The sequence below is a fragment of the Pimephales promelas genome, chromosome 21, assembly GCF_988280905.1.
Source record: "Pimephales promelas chromosome 21, fPimPro1.hap1.1, whole genome shotgun sequence".
Taxonomy (NCBI): Eukaryota; Metazoa; Chordata; class Actinopteri; order Cypriniformes; family Leuciscidae; genus Pimephales; species Pimephales promelas.
In genome coordinates this window covers 9,843,910-9,865,511 of record NC_142789.1, presented here as the reverse complement: position 1 = coordinate 9,865,511, position 21,602 = coordinate 9,843,910, and the positions used below count along the sequence as shown (strand labels likewise).

Sequence of the window (21,602 nt, the reverse complement as noted above, 5' to 3'; positions counted from 1 at the left end):
TTTCTGTCCATGAAGACAGCACTCCTGGTTGCATTGGCCTCCATCAAGAGGGTAGGGGACCTGCACGCATTCTCCGTTGACGAAGCGTGCCTGGAGTTTGGGCCGGCTTACTCTCACGTGATCTTGAGACCCCAGCCTGGATATGTGCCCAAGGTTCCTACCACTCCCTTCCGGGACCAGGTGGTGAACCTGCAAGTGCTGCCCCTTGAGGAGGCAGACCCAGCCTTGGCACTGCTCTGTCCGGTACATGCGCTCCGTGCCTACGTCGACAGAACGCAGTGTTTCAGGACCTCAGACCAGCTCTTTGTCTGTTATGGGGGGAGCCAGAAGGAAAGGGCTCTCTCAAAGCAACGGCTGTCTCACTGGTTAGTGGACGCCATTGCTTTGGCTTACCAACAGCAAGGTCGACCGAGTGTGGCTTCCTCTTGGGCTTTAGCGCATGGCGCCTCGCTAACAGACATCTGCGGAGCTGCAGGCTGGACGACACCAAACACCTTCGCAAGATTCTATAATCTGCGAATAGAGGTGTCCTCTCGCGTACTCGCTCCTGCCAGTACTGGACCCGCTTAGGTGTCTTCGCTTGCTCACCATTCCACTCGGACTGGATAAGTGCGATATTCCTCAGTTGAGTCTTCCGTTGAAGCCCTGAGTCCTCCAGCACTCATGATGCGGGCACCACTGCGCTTGCTCTGGTGCCGGCTAGGTGCCTCCATGTGCACGGTTCCCTCCGGTAACTGTCAAATGTGTATTATCCACTGTAAGCCTCTCTGAGCATGTGTCTTCCCTTGGCAAGCCATCTGCCACACCTGGAGCTAAGTTTCTAACCACCCTTAGGTTGGTGCTCCAGTGATCTCCATATGTAGTCCCTAACTCGGCCATATGTGTATTCTTAAGTCCTCCCTACGGCATTTGGTTGCATGTCCATCCCGAGATCAACTAAACCGCTTTACAACGATAGGACAGGAAGAGCTAAATAAACTTATCATTGTATCTAAACCAACAACATGTTTATTAGATCCAATACCCACTAAACTACTGAAAGAACAATTACCTGTAGTGGAAGAGCCTCTCCTCAATATTATTAACTCGTCTTTATCTTTAGGTCATGTTCCAAAAATATTCAAGCTGGCCGTAATAAAACCTCTCATTAAGAAACCGCAATTAGATCCAAATAACTTAGCAAATTACAGACCCATTTCAAATCTTCCATTTCTATTCAAAATACTAGAAAAAGTTGTGTCCGCTCAATTGTGCTCTTTTTTGCAAGAAAATGATATCTATAAAAAATTCCAGTCAGGATTCAGACCGCATCATAGTACAGAAACTGCGCTAGTTAAAATTACAAATGATTTACTTTTAGCTTCTGACCAAGGCTGTATCTCAATACTAGTTCTACTTGATCTTAGCGCTGCGTTCGACACTATAGATCATAAAATACTCTTGGATCGACTACAAAACTACACTGGTGTTCTGGGACAGGCATTAAGCTGGTTTAGATCGTACTTATCGGACCGTTCTCATTTTGTCTGTTTAAATGGGGAAAAATCAAAGATAATGTCTGTAGACTATGGAGTACCGCAAGGATCGGTTTTAGGCCCTCTGCTATTCTCAATATATGCTGCCACTTGGTAATATTATAAGAAAACACGGAATTAACTTCCACTGTTATGCTGACGACACTCAATTATATATTTCATCACGACCAGATGAAAACACTAACTCATCTAAATTGACAGAGTGTCTCAAAGATATAAAATGCTGGATGACGCGTAATTTCCTGTTATTAAATTCAGATAAAACGGAGGTATTACTTATTGGTCCAAAAAACTACTCACAAAACCTCTCACAATACAACTTATATATAGACGGATGTCCTGTTACTTTATCCACTACAGTAAAAGACCTGGGTGTTGTACTAGACCGCAACTTGTCTTTCGAAAATCATATTTCATATGTTACAAGAACAGCCTTTTTCCACCTTAGAAACATTGCTAAGCTACATAACATGCTATCTGTTTCTGATGCAGAAAAGTTAGTTCATGCATTCATGACATCGAGACTAGACCACTGTAATGCTTTATTAGCCGGTTGCCCTGCATCGTCAATATACAAGCTACAGTTAGTACAAAATGCAGCTGCTAGAGTTCTTACTAGGTCAAGAAAATATGATCATATAACACCAATTTTATCATCTCTACACTGGTTACCTATTAAGTTCCGTATCAACTACAAAGTACTACTACTGACCTATAAAGCCCTAAATGGTTTAGCTCCTATGTACTTAACGGACCTTCTTTCACCCTACAATCCACCGCATTCCTTAAGATCACTAAATTCAAGGCTTCTGGTCATTCCTAGGATATCGAAGTCCAGTAAAGGAGGGAGGGCGTTCTCGCATTTAGCTCCAAAACTCTGGAATAACCTTCCCGATACGGTCCGAGGCTCTGACTCGCTGACACAGTTTAAAACTAGATTAAAGACGCATCTCTTTAGTCAAGCATTCACATAATGCTTTCCTCTGTTATGCCATACGGAACTGTTTGCCACTGAAACGCATTTCCGCGACAGTGGGGCTCGACAGCCTTAGTCAAACGGGTCGGCGCGTATCTTTGGGTTGCAGTGAGTTTGTGAGATAGTGGTTTTCTAACACCGACTCCCGTATAATGGAAATCATTATGAACATCAGCTCTGCTAATTATGTATCTCCCATCTGCCTTTCTGCTGTTATCTCGGGACGCTTGTCCCGAGAAAAATGCCGTTCATCAGGTCCAGTTTTGTATCCAGCCTCTCACTGGGATTTCGGATGCCCCAACGCCTGTGTTGAGAAGACCAGCGCCTGTGAAGAGACGACTCAATGCCGGCGATATGTTATGGCGCCGTTTTATATATAAACAATATTTATATTTAATATTTATATATAAACAATATGAATGTAAGCCAGAGGAGAACTGGCCCCCGACTGAGCCTGGGTTCTCCCAAGGTTTTTTCTCCATCCAATCTGATGGAGTTTTGGTTCCTTGCCACTGTCGCCTTGCTTTTGGCTTGCTTTTGGTTTGCTTAGGTGGTTATTTAGTATTTAATATTTAACAATATTATTGATCTGTGTTGTACTACTTTCATGTTATCACTGTGAAGCTGCTTTGATACAATCTGTATTGTGAAAAGCGCTACATAAATAAATGTGACTTGACTTGACTATTGTTGTTATTATTATTATTATTATGAGAGGTAGGCTACGTTCTCCTGTATGCCTACAATAGTAATATATTTCTGTCATAATTTCTCATGGTAAAACCCAACTTTTATTTTGTTGTAGTGAAGAAAAGTGTAAAAAACGTTTTTTTCTCAAATAAAATTATGAAAATGTCCATTAGGCGTTCTCTCAGAGCAGCTCTGGAAATGTTCATATTCTCAAATTGTTTGCGAGACGCTGAAAACACCATGAATGTCACGCATTCTTGAGTATGTACTAAGTTAACTTAGACAAAAAGCGGCGCAGCTCGCCAGAACAAATAGGGTTATACATTTACATGATGTATTTTTGTGCTTAAATATTCATAGACCAGGTTGCGATTGGATTTATTGCACAGTTCTACTTTCCATGTATCTATCCATTATTTTGCATGTTTTACGTGATATCTGCGTTAAGTGAATAGTTCCACTTTCATGACTGGATTTCGGGATTCCCTCTGCATCACGTAAGTCACTCGCCCTAAAGTTATAATCGGTACATACCTTTATCTGCAGGAGTTTGCGTCCACATTTTTTGCAAATAAACATCTATCCTCGAGGACAACCACGCTTTTTTCCTTCAAAGTGTTTTCATACGGGCGCCATAATTCGTTTCATAAGAATTCGAGCGTGATCCGTTTTCAGCTTCAGCTGGGTCTGTCTATGGGTCTGCCTCGCCTTTCTTGCGTGTTTGTTCTCCCGCCTTTGAACCAATGCAGTAGTTTCCGGAGTGTGATTTTTTTTTTTCCTCCCGTGTACTATTATTTTTTAGTCAGTAACGGATATGATTTAAAATGTAGCGAAGTACAATACTTCAAACAAAATGTACTAAAGTAAAAGTACAGATTTTAAAAACTACTTAAAAAAGTAGAAGTACACAAAAAAAACTACTCAATTATGTAACGCGAGTAAATGTAATTCGTTACTTTCCACCTCTGCATGCAAGCGTGTTTGATTTATGGACCAAGTTTTCGGACCCCATTCAAGAGGGCGCTGTTGAGCCCCCCTGCCACTCCCGGGTACCAGCTTCAGCCCGGCCCTGATGGCTGCGGGTTCTGACTCTTGTGCAAAGTTTCAAGAGTTTTCGAGCAGGGTGAGAGGCCCAAAAGTGCCCGAATAGTCTTTAGAAAAATAATAATAAATATAGCTGCGAGCAGCGACCACAATAGCCACTTGGATTTTGCCCGGCCATCATTTCCCATGTTTGATTTCTGCATTTGAATTGGATTGAAACGGATTGTTTACCGTTGCTGACTTTCTGCCTGCCCCGATCTGGATTGTTTATTGGACTCTGATTCTTGCTGCCTGCCTCGGCCCTTTCAACCTGGTTTGTCTCTGCCTTTTCTGTTCTGCCCTGTTTGCCATTCCTCAACGTTCCTGTCTTGACCTCTTCCTTGACTTGACTTCTTAATAAAAAGCTGCAAATAGATTACCCTGGCCTGACCGTTGCAGAGTCTAAAAAGTGGTAAAGCTCCAGGTATCGATGGTCTTCCTGTGTACTTTTATAAAGCTTTTTGGCCTGTGATTGGCAAAGACTTGTTGCTTGTTCTGAGAGACAGTTTGAATAAAGGATTTTTACCATTGAGCTGCAGGAGAGCAGTCCTCACTCTTCTCCCCAAAAAAGGGGATTTACAAGAGATAAAGAACTGGCAGCCGGTGTCTCTACTTTGCAGTGACTACAAACTTTTGTCAAAGGTATTGGCCATGAGACTGAAAAAAGTTATGGAGAATATTATTCATGTTGATCAAACTTACTGCATTCCAAATAGATTGATATCTGACAATATTTTTCTAATTCGTGATGTTTTGGACCTCTCCAATTCATTGGGTTGTGAAATTTGTTTGATTTCAATTGATCAGGAGAAGGCATTCGACAGAGTTGAACATAAGTATTTGTGGCAAACGTTGAATGCGTTTGGGTTCAGCTCTGGCCTTATAAACATGATTAGAGTCCTGTACAGTGACATTGAGAGTATTTTAAAGATCAACGGTGGTTTGAATGCACCTTTTAAGGTTCATAGGGGAGTCAGACAAGGATGTTCTTTATCTGGTATGCTGTACTCGTTGGCCATAGAGCCCCTGCTGCACAAATTAAGAAATTCTCTTTCTGGTATAACGCTTCCTGGATGTGAAACAGTTTTTAAGTTATCTGCTTATGCTGATGATGTTGTTGTTTTTGTCAAAAAACAAGATGACATTGACACTCTTGTAGAGAATATTAATGTTTTTGGTGAACTGTCCTCGGCTAAGATTAACTGGGGAAAAAGTGAGGCTATAACAGTCACCGGTGAGTTAAGCAGAAAACTTGTTTTACCTGCCGGGTTAATTTGGAACAAGGGTGGGTTTAAATACTGTATCTTGGTGTATATCTTGGAAATGACACTTTTTTGTGCAAGAATTGGGATAATGTTTTAGAAAAAGTTGAAGGACATCTAAAAAATGGAAATGGATCTTGCCACATATGTCTTTTAGGGGTCGTACACTAGTGATTAACAACCTAGTCTCCTCTATGCTGTGGCACCGTTTATCATGTGTGGATCCTCCCGCACAACTGTTGGCCAAGATACAGGCAGTGTTGGTGGATTTTTTCTGGGACCGCCTGCATTGGGTCCCACAGAGTGTACTTTTCTTGCCAAAAGAGGAAGGAGGGCAGGGACTTATTCATCTCGCCAGTAGGGGTGCTGCTTTCCAACTCCAGTTCGTCTGGCCCACAGACCTTGTCTGGAGATCCTTAGCCAGAACAATATTGAACCGAGGCGGGAATTTGGGTCTTGCTGAGCCTTTGTTTTTAATGAACTTGTGTAATAAAAGACTGTGCAACCTCCCAAAGTTTTACCAAGGACTGTTTACTGTGTCGGGGATGTTCCAGAAAAAGAGAGTGGCAAACTGTGAATCCTTGTCATGGCTGTTGAAGGAGCCAGTTGTGCATGGCACTCGTTTCAACATAGAACACACAGCAGGACCCTTTGGGATGCAGTTGTTCGTTTCAGCAGGAGTTGTTACACTGGGACACGTGGTTGATCTGTGCAGACCTAATTTGACTGACACTGCAGGTCTAGCTTCTCATGTGGGAGTTAGATCTTTCAGGTTCATAAATCAATTAATCAACACTTGGAAGCACGAACTTACAAAGGCTGAATTATCTTTGCTAAAGGACTACAGTAATGGACACTATCAACCAATTGTTGATGATTCTTTTCCAGCATTGACTCTTTTTCCTGATTTTAAAAACTGTACTGGTCAACTGTTAGAGTCCAGAGAGACTCTTACAACTCTTTAGAGACTCTTTCGTATTTGATGACTTGGATGGAAAAATGATGTATAAAATGTTTGTAAAAATTGTAAATAAAGATAAACTAAGTGGGCGGACTGACACTCCTTGGAGAGCTCATTTAGGGCTTGACAATGAGGTCAGACCGGTGTGGAGAGCAATATACAAACCACCGTTGACAAAAAGGGTAGGGGACCTACAGTGGAGAATCCTACATGGTATTGTGGCTGTCAATGCTTTTATTTCTGTTATCAATCCTAATGTAAGAGAGGATTGTCCTTTTTGTTTGCAGAGGGAAACAGTTTATCATTGTTTTTTGGATTGTAATAGACTGTGCTCTTTTTTCCAGATGTTACAACAAATGTTTATGTTGTTTGGAGAGAATTTTTCTAAGAGTTTATTTATTCTTGGTTTTAGTTACAGTCAGAAATGGAGAGTTAAATTTCAACTGTTTAATTTTATATTTGGTCAAGCAAAAATGGCTATCTACCTCAGTAGAAGGAATAAGATTGAAGAGTCTTTAGATTTTGATGTAAACACAGTTTTTGTCAGAATGGTGAAAGATTCTAGATTGAAAGTTGATTTTGAATTTTACAGTACTACAAATAATGTAGAGGAGTTCATTAATATTTGGTGTTTAAAGAATGTTTTATGTTCTGTTGTGGAGAATGTTTTGTGTTTTGGGACTCTTTTGAGTTAAAGCATGCTAATTTAGTTGTTTTTTTTCCCTGTGTTTTTGGAAATGGAGTTTTTTCGTTTTTGTTTTTCTATCTCTCTCTCTCTCTCTCTCTCTCTCTCTCATTCTCTGTCTCTTTGTTCATTCATTCTCTTTCATTGTCGTTGTATTTTGTTGTAAATACATTTTATTCCTTGTAATGTTAGTAACCGTATACATAGTCTTCCATTATTAAATTCATTATTCATTTATTGATTCTGTCTCTGGCTCATATACAAGTCCCTTACAAATTACAAACCTTAGCACATATTCTCATTAATGCAATTATCTAATCAACCGATCACATGGCAGTTGCTTACGGGTGTGGTCCTGGACAAGACAATATCCTGAACTCCAAACTGAATGTCAGAATGGGAAAGAAAGGTGATTTAAGCAATTTTGAGCATGGCATGGTTGTTGGTGCCAGACGGGCCGATCTGAGTATTTCCCAGTCTGCTCAGATACTGGGATTTTCATGCACAACCATTTCTAGGGTTTACAAAGAATGGTGTGAAAAGGAAAAAACATCCAGTATGTGGCAGTCCTGTGGGCAAAAATGCCTCGTAGATGCCACAGGTCAGAGGAGAATGGGCAGACTGATTCAAGCTGACAGAAGAGCAACTTTGACTGAAATAACCACATGTTACAACCAAGGTATGCAGCAAAGAATTTGTGAAGCCACAACATTGAGGCGGATGGGCGACAACAGAAGACCCCACCGGGTACCACTCATCTCCACTACAAATAGGAAAAAGAGGCTACAATTTGCAAGAGCTCACCAATATTGGACAGTTGAAGACTGGAAATATGTTGCCTGGTCTGATGAGTCAGAATTTAGTGTAAACAGAATGAGAACATAGATCCATCATGCCTTGTTACCACTGTGCAGGCTGGTGGTGTTGGTGTAATGGTGTGGGGGATGTTTTCTTGGCACACTTTAGGCCCCTTAGTGCCAATTGGGCATCGTCTTAATGCCAAGGCCTACCTGAGCATTGTTTCTGACCATGTCCATCCCTTTATGGCCACCATACCCATCCTCTGATGGCTACTTCCAGCAGGATAATGCACCATATCACAAAGCTCGAATCATTTCAAATTGGTTTCTTGAACATGACAATGAGTTCACTGAACTAAAATGGTGCCCACAGTCACCAGACCTCAACCCAATAGAGCGTCTTTGGGATGTGGTGGAACGTGAGCTTTGTGCCCTTGGTGTGCATCCCACAAATCTCCATCAACTGCAGGATGCTATCCTATCAGTATGAGCCAACATTTCTAAAGAATGCTTTCAGCACCTTGTTGAATCAATGCCTCATAGAATTAGGCCAGTTCTGAAGGCGCAAAGTGGGTCAAACACAATTTTAGTATGATGTTCCTAATAATCCTTTAGGTGAGATAATATTCAAACACATATAAACACACATTGTGTCACTATAACTATAGAATCAATTCTTAACGCGCATGTGAACGCCATCAGCATTTATCACAGGTTCGCATTTAAAGTTTGTTTAAAGAGAACGGTGTCGTCTTAGCGGCCCCTGATTTAATAACATATGATCATATCGACGGAAGTAAATCAATCAAAACTAACTTTAGTTGGAAAATAACATTATTCAAGAACTGCTTTAAAACCAAACCAATCTCTGCTACCTTAAATATGTTTATCTCTGTAAAGCTGCTTTGAAACAATCTACATTGATTGTTTAAAGTGAAAGAATTTATGAGACAAAGTTGTTCATCTTTTGCTGATATTTATTATATGAATTATAATGATGTATTATTAGTGAATAATATAGTGAATTCATATAGCTATTATAATTGACAATTAATATTAACTTGGCTTTTAATTCAAGTCAAGCCAACTTTATTTATATGGCACTTTTTATAATACAGATTGTTTCAAAGCAGCTTTAACAGGAAGAGATAACAGGAAATTATTGCATTACTGTACTGTGCTCTAGAATAAAGTCGTTGTCCAGTTGAAGAAAGTTCCTTTCCACTGTAAAAATCAGTTATTAATTTTACTTTAATAATACTTTGTGTTCTAGCTGTTCGTTTACACAACAGCGGCATTTTGTGGCCCGACAATGCAAACTTTGAAATAGGTTTCAAAGTACAAGTTTTTGAAAACGGGATTTGAAGATGATGTTGTTATCTCCATGTAAACTTCAAAAACATGTCAAAACGGTGACGGCAAGCACGCGTGTTACATATTTATTATCAATTTTATAATTGTTATAATTGTGGGTGACATCACTTCTGTTTGTGTTTAAAGTGAGATCTCAAACAAACCAAGTAGCTCCCCTTACTATATTCAGATTGACGGTCTACCTCAATGATGGCTCATTCTGCTGGATAAGTCATTATAGTTGTTTTTCAAACATAATTTTATAACCAAGTAAATATAATATCTGTTACTTACACTTTCAATATTGTTTATTTTAAAATAGGCTAATGCAGAAAACGTTTCTATTTGTTTTTACTTTGTATGCATGAACATTGTTATCAACTACATTGCTACTGTAGCTACCAGCTTTTCTCCCAGCTAACAGAATAGTTATTTGTAATATAAATGGTTTCTAGCAAGTTGTCAGAACGTTGCCTATTATCATTTATTTACCTTGTACATTTCTGTACAAGGGAGAGGGAGAGGTCGTGGTCAGGCTGCTTCCCAAGAGCTATAGCCTACCACAGCTGCCCCTGTCGGTGGTTGGTTAGAACACTGTTTATTTTGATTTTGATTGGTGGTTGTACCCATAGATATCATATAGAGACTAGATGCCCTATTGGTTGTTGGGCACTGAGAAATCCTAGTCGTATTCCTATTGTGTTGCATAGCTACAGCAGGAGATGCCAGAGCACTGAGCAGCATATTTCTGCTCAAATCGGCGGACTGTCGCTTTGGGAATTACTTTTCACAAGTAATATTTAAGATTTAACATAACCGTACTATTGGCTGTATTTTGTGAATAAAATATCCCATGTGTCCTGTATCATAGCTACATGTATGACTTTTGCAGCAAAAAAAACTGTGTGAAAATCAGTTTGGTATTCAGTGAGATATGATTAATTAAATGCACTGACAGTTCATATCACCTGCCAAACAGAAACTGGGCAGAGATGAGTTTAAGATGGCGGCTCCATGGCTCGTCTGTGCCAATAGGCTGTAGCGGTCGAAAGGGCGTCTATCTATATGATATCTATGGTTGTACCCATTTGTTTTTGTGTGCAGATCTCAGAGCCTAGGCTGCCTACAGAGATGCTTTTTTTGACAGCCTGCTTATGGGGTGGGCAGATCGTTAGGAAAGATTAGATTAATGTGATAATTTTTGTTTGGGCCTGAAATCGCTGATACAACCTTTAACTGAGATGTCACATAACATGCTTTAGAGTTAATTTCAAACTCTGGATCAAAGCTGAGTTGACAGAAAACTTATACCTGTTTAGATTTATCAACATTAAAACCCACTTTGAAACTCAGAGTTCCCTTTCGTAGTCACTTCGAGTTAAGTCAGAAGTGACGGAGAATGGGGGTTTCGCATAGAAAGCCAATCCTCTTCGAGTATTTAACAACGAGCCAATGGCATGAAAATGCCTTGGGGCTGCGGAATTTGCATAGCGTATCTCCGCCCCACGCAGTGGGTATAAAAGGAGGAAGTGAACGCAACCGCAGTATGTTTTCGCTTCGGAGCCAAGAGACCTCTTCACTCCTGAAAGCCATTCTCACTGATCCAAAGACTCTTCGAGACGAGCGTCCTCTTCAGTGTTGGTGTGACGGCGGTACCCAGCGAGATTCTGCATCGCCTGCGATCTGAGCAGTGGTCTGCCAGACTTTGCGCTTCTCCCTGGTCGCCTCAGCGCTGAAAGAGTGAATTTCCTCCTCTCATTGAAAGAGCTGCACGTGGTACGTCTTTTCAAAGATGTCTCGCCCGTGTTCTTCTGGGTGCGGTCGATTCATGTCATCTTCTGATGGTCACGATCGCTGCTCTGTGTGCCTGGGCATTCAGCATGCAGCAGCAGCGTTCGTGGATGACTCATGTTCCTTCTGTGGGAACATGACCATCTCTACACTGAGATCTAGACTCAATGATCTGACTAAAGTGAGAGTCCTCGTCCCCGCTACTCGATCTGCTTCTTCAACGAGAAGCTCTTCGACTCGCGGCCAGGGTGATCTGACGGTGACGGTGTGGAACAAAGCCCCGACGATAGTTCCTCGGGCCACACCCCCCGCTCCAGTGGTAGAGCCAGCGAGCGTCAGTTCGAATCAGCCATCTGCCTCTTCGCAGGTACCGTCTGTTTCGTTCGGCGCTCCAGAGGATGATGCGATGTCGATCGCAGCACCACAAGGCGGGCTTGATTCCTCGGGAGATGAGGATGCGGTTGCATTGCCTCCCTCGGGAGTGCCAGCGTTGCCCGTGTCTGATCCCGAGTTAACGGCCATGCTATCTCGGGCCGCCATGAGTATCGGGCTAGATCGGGCTAACCCTCCGCCCTGCCCCGATCTCTCACTGATGGATAATTGGTTTTTGGGCAAGGCTGCCGCCGCAAGGCCACAGCCGACCCCAATACCTTTTTTCCCCGAGCTGCATGCGGAGCTGACGCGCACTTGGAAGGCTCCTTTGTCCTCCTGAGAGCGCACTCTAGCCTCCCCCGCCTTTCCTCCCCTCGATGGTGGGGCTGCCCGTGGGTACACTGGGATGCCCCCGGTGGAGCGCTCTGTTGCGATGCAACTGTGTCCACAGAGCGCCTCCTCCCGTGGTCCTCCTAAGCACCCATCCAAAGCCTGTAGGTTCTCGTCTGCTATGGCGGCGCGTTCCTATAGAGCGGCGGGACAGGCGGCCTCCACCCTGCATGCGATGAGCACTTTGGAGGTTTTCCAAGCCAAACTGCTCAGAGATATGCACGAGGGGGGGACTGACCAAACGGCCTTTAACGAACTGCGAGCGGCCACAGACCTTGCTCTCAGGGCAACGAAGGTGGCTGCTCGCTTTTGTTGGCCAGGTGATGGCCACTAGCGTGGTCCAGGAGCGCCATCTCTGGCTTAACCTGGCAGATACACAGGATGCCAAACGGACTCATCTGCTCGACGCCCCGCTATCCCAGGTTGGCCTTTTCGGCGGTGCAGTCGAGGACTTTGCCCAGCAGTTCTCAACTGCCCAGATGCAGACGGAGGCGATCAAACATATTCTGCCCCGACGGCCAGCTGCTGCCTCCACCCAGCCGTCGGTGCAGACGCCTCCTTTTGCTCGTCGCCCTGCGGCTCCCCTCCCTCCCACGCGGCCCCAGCAGCAGCCTTCACCCGGGCCGCGGCGTGGAGGAGGCCGCAGGCAGGCGTCACAGCCCCCTCAGGCCGCACGCCCCGCTAAACACCAGGCAAAGCGACGTTCCTGAGACGGGCTGCTCAGTGGTGAAGTCGAGTTTTTCCCAGGAGGCGGTAGCAGGCCCCCTCCTTCCCCTCCTTCTCCCCCGAGGCCGGGGGAGAATCTTTTGTTCTCAGCTCCCCGCTGCTCACCCACGGGTGGGCAGCACCCTGAGTTGGTTAAAGAAAGACTTGACATCATCACTGAGCACACAGACAGGAATGAGTGCGCTCGACGTCCCAGTGCGTCAGCCCACTCATTCCTCTCTGTCTCTGAGGGTGTGGAAGGGAGCGTGTGTCGTCCCTCGACTACGCCACTCCCCTCCCCCTCTGTCGCCAGACCCCTGGCAGAACAGACCCCCGTGGAACGCTGGTCCTTCCCTGGTCTCTTCTGTCGGGGAGCGGGCTTCCACTGTGCATCCGGGCGGGGTAACTCCTGTGCGCATGCCAGTCGACCCGCCTCGCTGCCCCTCCGGGGGGACGTCTGTGGTTCGCATGACCCCGCTGGTACACTTCCTGTAAGCTTGGCTAGAGCTTCCCGGGCTGTCCCGCTGGGTCATCAGAACGATCAGATTCGGCTATGCGATTCAGTTCGCACGGTCTCCTCCCCGTTTCAGGGGAGTTTGCTCCACGATGGTCGGTGGCAATGTCCCGGTCATGAGAGCGGAGATTGCAACCCTGCTGGCGAAGGGTGCAATCAAGACGGTCCCTCCAGCCGAGATGAGGTCCGGGTTTTACAGCCCCTACTTCATTGTCCCAAAGAAGACCGGTGGGTTACGACCGATCCTGGATCTGCGCATTTTGAACCGTACTCTCCATCGACTACCGTTCAAAATGCTCACAGCCAAACGCATTTTCGAATGCGTTCGGCTTCAGGATTGGTTTGCAGCGATCGACCTGAAGGACGCGTACTTTCATGTCTCCATTTTGCCTTGACAGAGAGCGTTTCTTCGGTTTGCTTTCGAGGGCCAGGCATATCAGTACATGGTTCTCCCATTCGGGTTAGCTCTGTCCCCTCACGTCTTCACGAAGATCGTCAAGGCAGCCCTTGTTCCCCTTCGCGAACACGGGGTTCGCATCCTGAACTATCTCGATGACTGGCTGATACTGGCACACTCTCGAGAACAGGTTTGCGAACACAGAGACCTGGTGCTCCGGCACCTAGCCCGTCTGGGCCTTCGGGTCAACCGGGAAAAGAGCAAACTTTGCCCCGTGCAGAGGATCTCTTTTCTCGGCATGGACATAGACTCGGTCGCCATGTCCGCGCAGCTCACGAGCGAGCGCGCACACTCACTGCTGACTTGTCTTCGACAGTTCGAGGGCAAGAGTGCGGTTCCACTGAAACTGTTTCAGAGGCTCCTGGGGCATATGGCATCCGCAGCCGCGGCAACGGCGCTCGGTTTGCTTCATATGAGACCGCTTCAGCTGTGGCTTCGCGATCGAGTCCCGAGGTGGGCATGGCATCGCGGCTCGCTCCGAGTTCCAGTGACTCCAGCGTGCCGCCGAACCTTCTTCCCGTGGTCGAACCTCAGCTTTTTACGGGCCGGTGTCCCTCTTCAGCGAGTTTCCAGGCATCTCGTTGTCTCCACGGATGCACCTACCACGGGATGGGGTGCCATGTGCAATGGGCATGCAGCCGCGGGTTCCTGGACAGGAACCCAGCGCCTCATGCACATCAATTGCCTCGAGCTGCTGGCAGTACGCCTGGCCCTGCACCGCTTTCGAGCGTTGCTCAGGGGTCAACACGTACTTGCCCGTTCAGACAACACCACTGCAGTAGCGTACATCAACCACCAGGGAGGTCTAAGCTCACGCCGGTTGTCGCAGCTCGCCCGCCACCTCTTGTTAGGGAGTCAGAAGCACCTGAGGTCCCTTCGTGCAGTATACATTCCAGGAGACCGGAACCTGGCAGCCGACGAGCTGTCACGGGTCCGCCCCATCTCCGGCGAATGGCGACTCCATCCCCAGACGGTCCAGCTGATTTAGGACTAGTTCGGGGAGGCACTGATAGATCTGTTCGCCTCCCGGGACTCATCCCACTGCTCCCAGTTTTATTCCCTGACCGAGGGTACGCTCGGCACAGATGCACTGGCGCAGAGCTGGCCGCAGGGTCCACGCAAGTATGCGTTTCCCCCAGTGAGCCTTCTTGCACGGGTGTTGTGCAAGATCAAGGAGGACGAGGAGCAGATCTTGCTGGTAGCCCCCTATTGGCCCACCAAGACGTGGTTCTCCGAACTCATGCTCCTTGCAACAGCACCTCCTTGGCCTATTCCTCTGAGACAAGATCTACTCACTCAGAGACGGGGCACTCTGTGGCACCCTCGTCCCGATCTCTGGAGGCTGCACGTGTGGCTCCTGGACGGGACGAGGCAGGTTTGAGTTTGCTGCCACCTGCGGTGGCACCTTTATGCGTTGAAGTGGAACCTCTTCGTCAGCTGGTGCTCTTCTCGCGGAGAAGACCCCTGGAGATGTTCGATCAGTGTCGTGCTTTCCTTCCTGCAAGAAGGGTTGGAGCGCAGGCTGTCGCCCTCCACCCTTAAGGTTTACGTCGCGGCCATTGCCGCCTCTCATGAAGCAGTGGAAGGTAAGTCCTTAGGGAAGCACGACCTAGTCATCAGGTTCCTGAGGGGAGCGAGGAGGCTACATCCGCCTCGTCCTCCCCTCGTACCCTCTTGGGACCTCTCAGTAGTTCTAAGTGCTCTGCAGAGGCCTCCCTTTGAGCCTTTGCAATCGGTAGAGTTAAAGTTTCTGTCCATGAAGACAGCACTCCTGGTTGCATTGGCCTCCATCAAGAGGGTGGGGGACCTGCACGCATTCTCCGTTGACGAAGCGTGCCTGGAGTTCGGGCCGGCTTACTCTCACGTGATCCTGAGACCCCGGCCTGGATACGTGCCCAAGGTTCCCACCACTCCCTTTCGGGACCAGGTGGTGAACCTGCAAGCGCTGCCCCTAGGGGAGGCAGACCCAGCCTTGGAACTGCTCTGTCCGGTACGTGCTCTCCACACCTACGTCGACAGAACGCGGTGTTGCAGGACCTCAGACCAGCTCTTTGTCTGTCATGGGGGGAGCCAGAAGGGAAGGGCTCTCTCAAAGCAACGGCTGTCTCACTGGATAGTGGACGCCATTGCTTTGTCTTACCAGCAGCAAGGCCGTCCATGCCCCCTTGGTGTGACGGCCCATTCCACTCGGAGTGTGGCCTCCTCTTGGGCTCTAGCGCACGGCGCCTCGCTAACAGACATTTGCAGAGCTGCAGGCTGGGCGACACCAAACACCTTCACCAGATTCTATAATCTGCGAATTGAGCCGGTGTCCTCTCACGTACTCGCTTCCGCCAGTACTGGACATGCTTAGGTGTCTTCGCTTGCTCGCCATTCCACTCCTCGGATTGGATAAGTGCGATATTTCCTCAGTGTCTTCCGTTGAAGCCTTGAGTCCTCCAGCACCGATGATGCGGGCACCACTGCTGTTACTCTGGATGCTGGCTAGGTGCCTCCATGTGCACGGTTCCCTGTGGTAACTGTCTCATGTGTATTATCCACTGTAAGCCTCTCTGAGCATGTGTCTTCCCTTGGAAAGCCATCTGCCACCCCTGGAGTTAAATTCTAGTATCCACCTGCGGTTGGTGCTCCAGTGATCTCCATATGCGTTCCTATGCGGCCATATGTGTATTTGTAAGTCCTCCTTCGGTAGGCATCTGGTAGCATGTCCCTCCCGGGATATGTTTCCCTGTGTACCTTGGTAATCCTGTGTCAAAGTGGGATCCCTGTAAAAAAAAAAAAAAAAAAGGTAAGGTTCAGGGGTCCAGACTTTCGCAGGGCACTGGACGACAGCTTGAAGATGGCGTGATGGCACTGACCCCCATTCTCCGTCACTTCTGACGTAACTCGAAGTGACTACGAAAGGGAACGTCTCGGTTACGGATGTAACCCTTGTTCCCTGAGTAGGGAACGGAGACGTTACGTCTCCCTGCCACTTCAGCTGTATCGCTGGGTAGACGCCGGAGTTCAGCCTAGGCTCCTCAGCGAAGACATACTGCGGTTGCGTTCACTTCCTCCTTTTATACCCACTGCGTGGGGCGGAGATACGCTATGCAAATTCCGCAGCCCCAAGGCATTTTCATGCCATTGGCTCGTTGTTAAATACTCGAAGAGGATTGGCTTTCTTTTGGATTGGATTGGTCTCCCAATTAATCCATTCTGCAACTTTTAAACACATAATTCAATTTTGAAAAACGACCGGTGATTTTCAGCTGTCGTCAGTCGACCATGATCGCAGCATCGCGCACCGCTCGCGCATGCGCATCTAGGTGACACGGATAAATGTACGCATCAATATGTTCCTGGGAGATCTGTAGTTGCACGGGATGTGGAAGCGCGCAAAAGTTCCAGAAATGTACAAAGTGCCCTGGCCTTGAATGACAAGGTAAGGAAAATAAGACTAAACCAAAAATAAATAACCAAGACTTTGTTGGTATTTTTCTCAGGAGATGTTTTGAGCATTTATTTCAGACACCGGATTATCAGCAAACTGCCAAGAGAACTGCTAGCTGGCTACTCAAAATAAACTAGCAATCTATTCAGTCAGCATATTTGTGTTTGATCTGTGTGAAAAACTTGAAATATAATTGCTAGACCTACTTTTAGCCACCAAGCAACCTTCCCACAAGGGATAGATTGATTTTATTTTATAGTATTTTATAGTTAATGGAAATCAAATCAACCATTTATTTAAGTTAATCAGTACATGACTGATTAACAGTAATGTAAATGCTAAATGCCCTAATACATGTTGATACAACAATGCAAAGTATATGCTTTTAACCTTGCAGTTTTTCACATATCAGGTAAGCCTCAATTCTCCATTTCTTTGCACAAAACTCCATTTCTTTCCAACGCATTCTCATCCTTTAGCGTCACATAAAACGCTATATGACAAAACAGCGCTATACTATGCACATGGCACCCGTTATCGTTAATATAACACGCGCTGTGAGGGCTAAGTTTAGGTGTGGGGTAGGGTCTGCGTGTCATATTCAAGGATTTATGACGTCTTGGGTTCGCGTGTTATACTAACGATAAAGGGTGCCATGTGCGTAGTATAGCGCCGTTTTGTCATATAGCGTTTTATGTAACGCTAAAGGATGAGAACGGGCTGGAGGCCTCAGCCGCCAGGCGCCAGGAACAAAGTGGGCAAGCAGAGGATGTTCCTCAAGTGGCACCCCGTCAATCAAGGCGTGGCAAGCCGATAAAGCAGTCACAAACCCTGAGAGTGGTGGGGCATGCGCCAGCTGATAATTTTTTCTTTGCAGGAAGTCCAGAACTGAGGCAATCTGGCAGTTAACTGGATCTGCATTACGTGCAGTGCACCACCTTTCAAAGACACCCCAGTGCGAGCCATCGAGGAGAGATATTATTTCTGAGAACCAAACTGTTCAGCCAACAAGGCACTATCAGTGAGAGGCAAGGACCCTCGATGATGAACCTTGGCCAGGACTCTTAAGGGTGTAAATCATCCTAAGGGACAGGAACTTGTCCTGACCCTAAAACAGAGCCTGCAGCGCTTGCCTGTTAGAAGGCGCGAACACAGTCCACCTGACGATTTTTGTAAGTAACTACGATAGTTTTGTCCACCTGCGCCAGAACATGATAGTCCCTAAACTGCTGGAAGATGTATTACAGGGCCAAAAATACAGCCATCCATTCGAGGCAATTGATGTACCAATCAAGATGATGCCTCCCCAGATCCCTTGGGCTGGACGACCACATAAGACCACTTCCCAGCCTGACAAGGTGGTGTCTGTCATTAGCATTCTACGACGGCAAGATGATCCTAGAGTGGGACCCAAGTCAAGGAACAGGGTCTGAACCACGTAGAAAGGGAACGAGGCCACATCGCGTCACCCTTACCATAAACATAGATTTTTAGAAGGGACACGAAGCATTCATTGGGTGCCCTTGGGGTTACCTTTAGGGTAGAGCCCTGCACGGGCCTCAAATCTAGGCCCTAGCCCGGTCCTGGCCCGAGACGCTCAGGCCCTAGCCCGGCCCGTGTCCAACAGCTCATCAGAATGATCAGCCCGAGTCCGACCCGAGCCCGAATCCACAGCCTGCCCTATGTTGCAGTCATTTAAACAGATATGTTTTGTTCTCAATGGCTGAGTATTTACCAGTAAGTTTATTTTCATTTCTTTATAAAGTTAATTAAAGCCACACCAGGCAAGAATGCTGTTTTTGTCAAACAGCGACCCCTAGAGTAACTCGTCATAAATACCACTCACGGAGGGCATGACGTGTTACATAGTATACAATAGTACATTATGTTTAATTTGTCATTTAATGAGATCTAATATATGTTGTTAGTGGTGAGAATTTTCACGTGATTAAATACATATCCCAATGAACTTTAATGGTCCAGAGGAAGAACGTTTGCCATGTGTGTCACAGGTTCTGGGTTCTAATCCTAATAGTATAGTTTATTTTCCTCATCAACACCGATTGTTAATTAGTGGCTGTATTTCAAGCAGGGACATGTTTTTTGTGCACTGGGTTTTGTGATTTCACCGTAATGAGTCTCTCAGTCCCCGCAACGGTGTAACGCCACGCCAGCAGAGGGAGCCCTCTCCTGAATATTGACTGGTTACCGCTCCCTCTGCTTCTACTTTCATTTCCTGTTTGGATGGTATTTCAGAGGAGTTTGTGTGTTTCCACATTGCGAAGTATTGTCAGTTCATCTGCCTTACCAAGCGTTACCTTTGTTCTCTGCATTCTGACCCTGTGTATGATTCTGCCTGTTTATCTGATTCACGCCCTTTGGATTATCCTTCTGATCTGGTTGCCTGGTTTTTGGACTGATGACTGTGTTTGGACCTTCTGCCTGTTTTCTCATATCTGCTTTTTGGATCACCCTTGTGTATATTGCTAGATCGGACTGCTATTGTGATACTGACCTATTGCCTGGCTTAACATTCCTTCCCCTACAACTTGCTGTTAATAAACAACCGCAAATGGATTCTAATGCTGCCTCAGCCTCATCCTTACAGAATACTTCGCCTCAACTGAATCCAGCGGAAGTTTCCAACCTGCAAGCAGCTTTTGCTTATCAAAGTGAAGTGTTGAAGGGATACCAAGAGCAACTTACGAAGCTTCAGTCTGTAAATGAACACCTGACTCATTACATCCAGTCTCTCCCATCGACCACACCCAAAACGGTAAGCTTTGCTTTACCAGACAAATTTGATGGATGTGCTGATCAATGTAAAGGCTTTATTCGTCAAGTAAAGATTTACTTTGATAACCAAGAAGACAAATTTGTATCAGATGGAAAGAAATGTGCTTTTATGATGACGTTGTTATCAGGCAGAGCTCTGGGGCCTCATTTATAAAACTTTGCGTAGGATTTGCGTCAGAAGTGGCGTACGGATGAAACATAGGACGTGCGTACGCACAGATATATTCGGATTTATAAAACCGTGCGCACGCACATCCTACGCATTTTTCCCTTAATAAATCACAATCAGTTCTAAATGTAGCGCAGCTTTTGCGGCTTCATGTCACGCCCATAGTTGCCCATAAATAGTCCGTGAAACGCCCAAAAGTTAATATTCATGAATTGCGAAATCATGTTAAACACAGAGAGGAAATAAAAAAAAAATGTACCTTCACTCAATGTGAAGAAGAAGTTATCGTTGGCGAGGTGGAAAAGAGGAGAGAAATGTTGTTTGGAGGGCACAGTGTGGGCATTACTAATGCCAAAAAGGCACTTGAGTGGCAAAAGGTTGCAGACGCCGTAAATGCTGTAGCCTCACAACCTCAGACTGTGGCCGAAATAAAAAAGAAATGGTCGGATATCAAAGTCGAGGCAAAAAATCGTCTTGTCATTAATTCAATCAGAGAGGTGGCCAAGGAGTTGAGCGAAATCAAGACTGTCCTAACTGAAATAAACTGCACAATGAGGGAATTCTTGAATAAATAATATATTTTTCTACACCTTTTGTTGTGAAGATGATGCGTTCACTCCGAATCCTTCCATCTAATCGCCACATCTTCCAAGAGCGCAAGATCAGCCACTGTGCATCATTATAGGCATTGTGAAGGGGCATTTTATTTATATCCATTTAATTCTGCTTCTGACAAGCTACGGATGTTGGTTATAATTTACTTGCAAATGGGAAATAGTTCAGCGCAAATGTCATTTCTTGCAGCTTTCTGAATGGTTGAGACACGTCATAGGTTATTTTATCAAAAATAAAACAAACTAAAAGCATATGCATGAATAGCCTACCATGATTCCATAGCTGATGAAGACATTTTTACTATGAAAACAACTTTCCCCAGTGGACAAATAATATTTATCGATCTATCTATATATCTCCCTAATTATCTATCTATCTGACTGACTATCTAATTGCTATATTAGACGGACATATTGGCGAGAATATCAGTTTTGTACATTATTTCGTTCTGTTTACCATTTTATTTAGGATGAATTTGCATACAAATAGCAGAAAATATTTCACTTTCTTTTTGGAAATATGTGTTAATTTGCATTTCTGTTACAGATCGATCAAACGGGTGTTCGTCTGTTAAGCTGTTAAGACTTGCTTTGTGAAGTCTTCGTGTTATTTATTAGAGGCAGTATTGCAATTTATTTTACACAAACGTCTACAGTTTCACGGTGTCGCCATTTCACATTTCACCCGTTTTTGTGCTTACGCCTAGGTCAGAGCTTGTGTGAAGGACCGCACAATTTACCGTCAAGTTTGTTTTTTATAAATACCAACTATTGCGTAGAGAGCGGCGTACACCTTCTTTTGTGCATACGCAACGTTTATAAATGAGGCCCCTGGACTGGGCTGCGGCAGTTTGGGAAACGGATGTGCGATTTAAAACATCTTTCAATTATTTCATCCAACAATTGCAAGAAGTGTTTGAATATCCCGCTGGGGGCAAGGATATATCAGCACAAATTCTTCAAATATCACAAGGTGACCGTACTGCTGCTGATTATGCCATCATTTTCAAAAAGCT

At 45.6% G+C, this 21,602-nt stretch overlaps 2 protein-coding genes across 3 annotated transcripts in view; one reads left to right on the top strand and one right to left on the bottom strand.

Moving 5' to 3' along the window:
• gdf11 (growth differentiation factor 11) overlaps positions 1 to 21,602 on the bottom strand; it is a 234,868-nt gene that overhangs the window by 62,282 nt on the left and 150,984 nt on the right. The window lies entirely within an intron of this gene.
• The window catches only part of LOC120479219 (uncharacterized), a 51,176-nt gene continuing 48,831 nt past the window's right edge, over positions 19,258 to 21,602 (top strand). The window contains exon 1 of the mRNA XM_089125285.1: positions 19,258 to 19,783. The gene's annotated coding sequence lies outside the window, so the exon portion shown is untranslated. The remainder of the gene's footprint in view (positions 19,784 to 21,602) is intronic.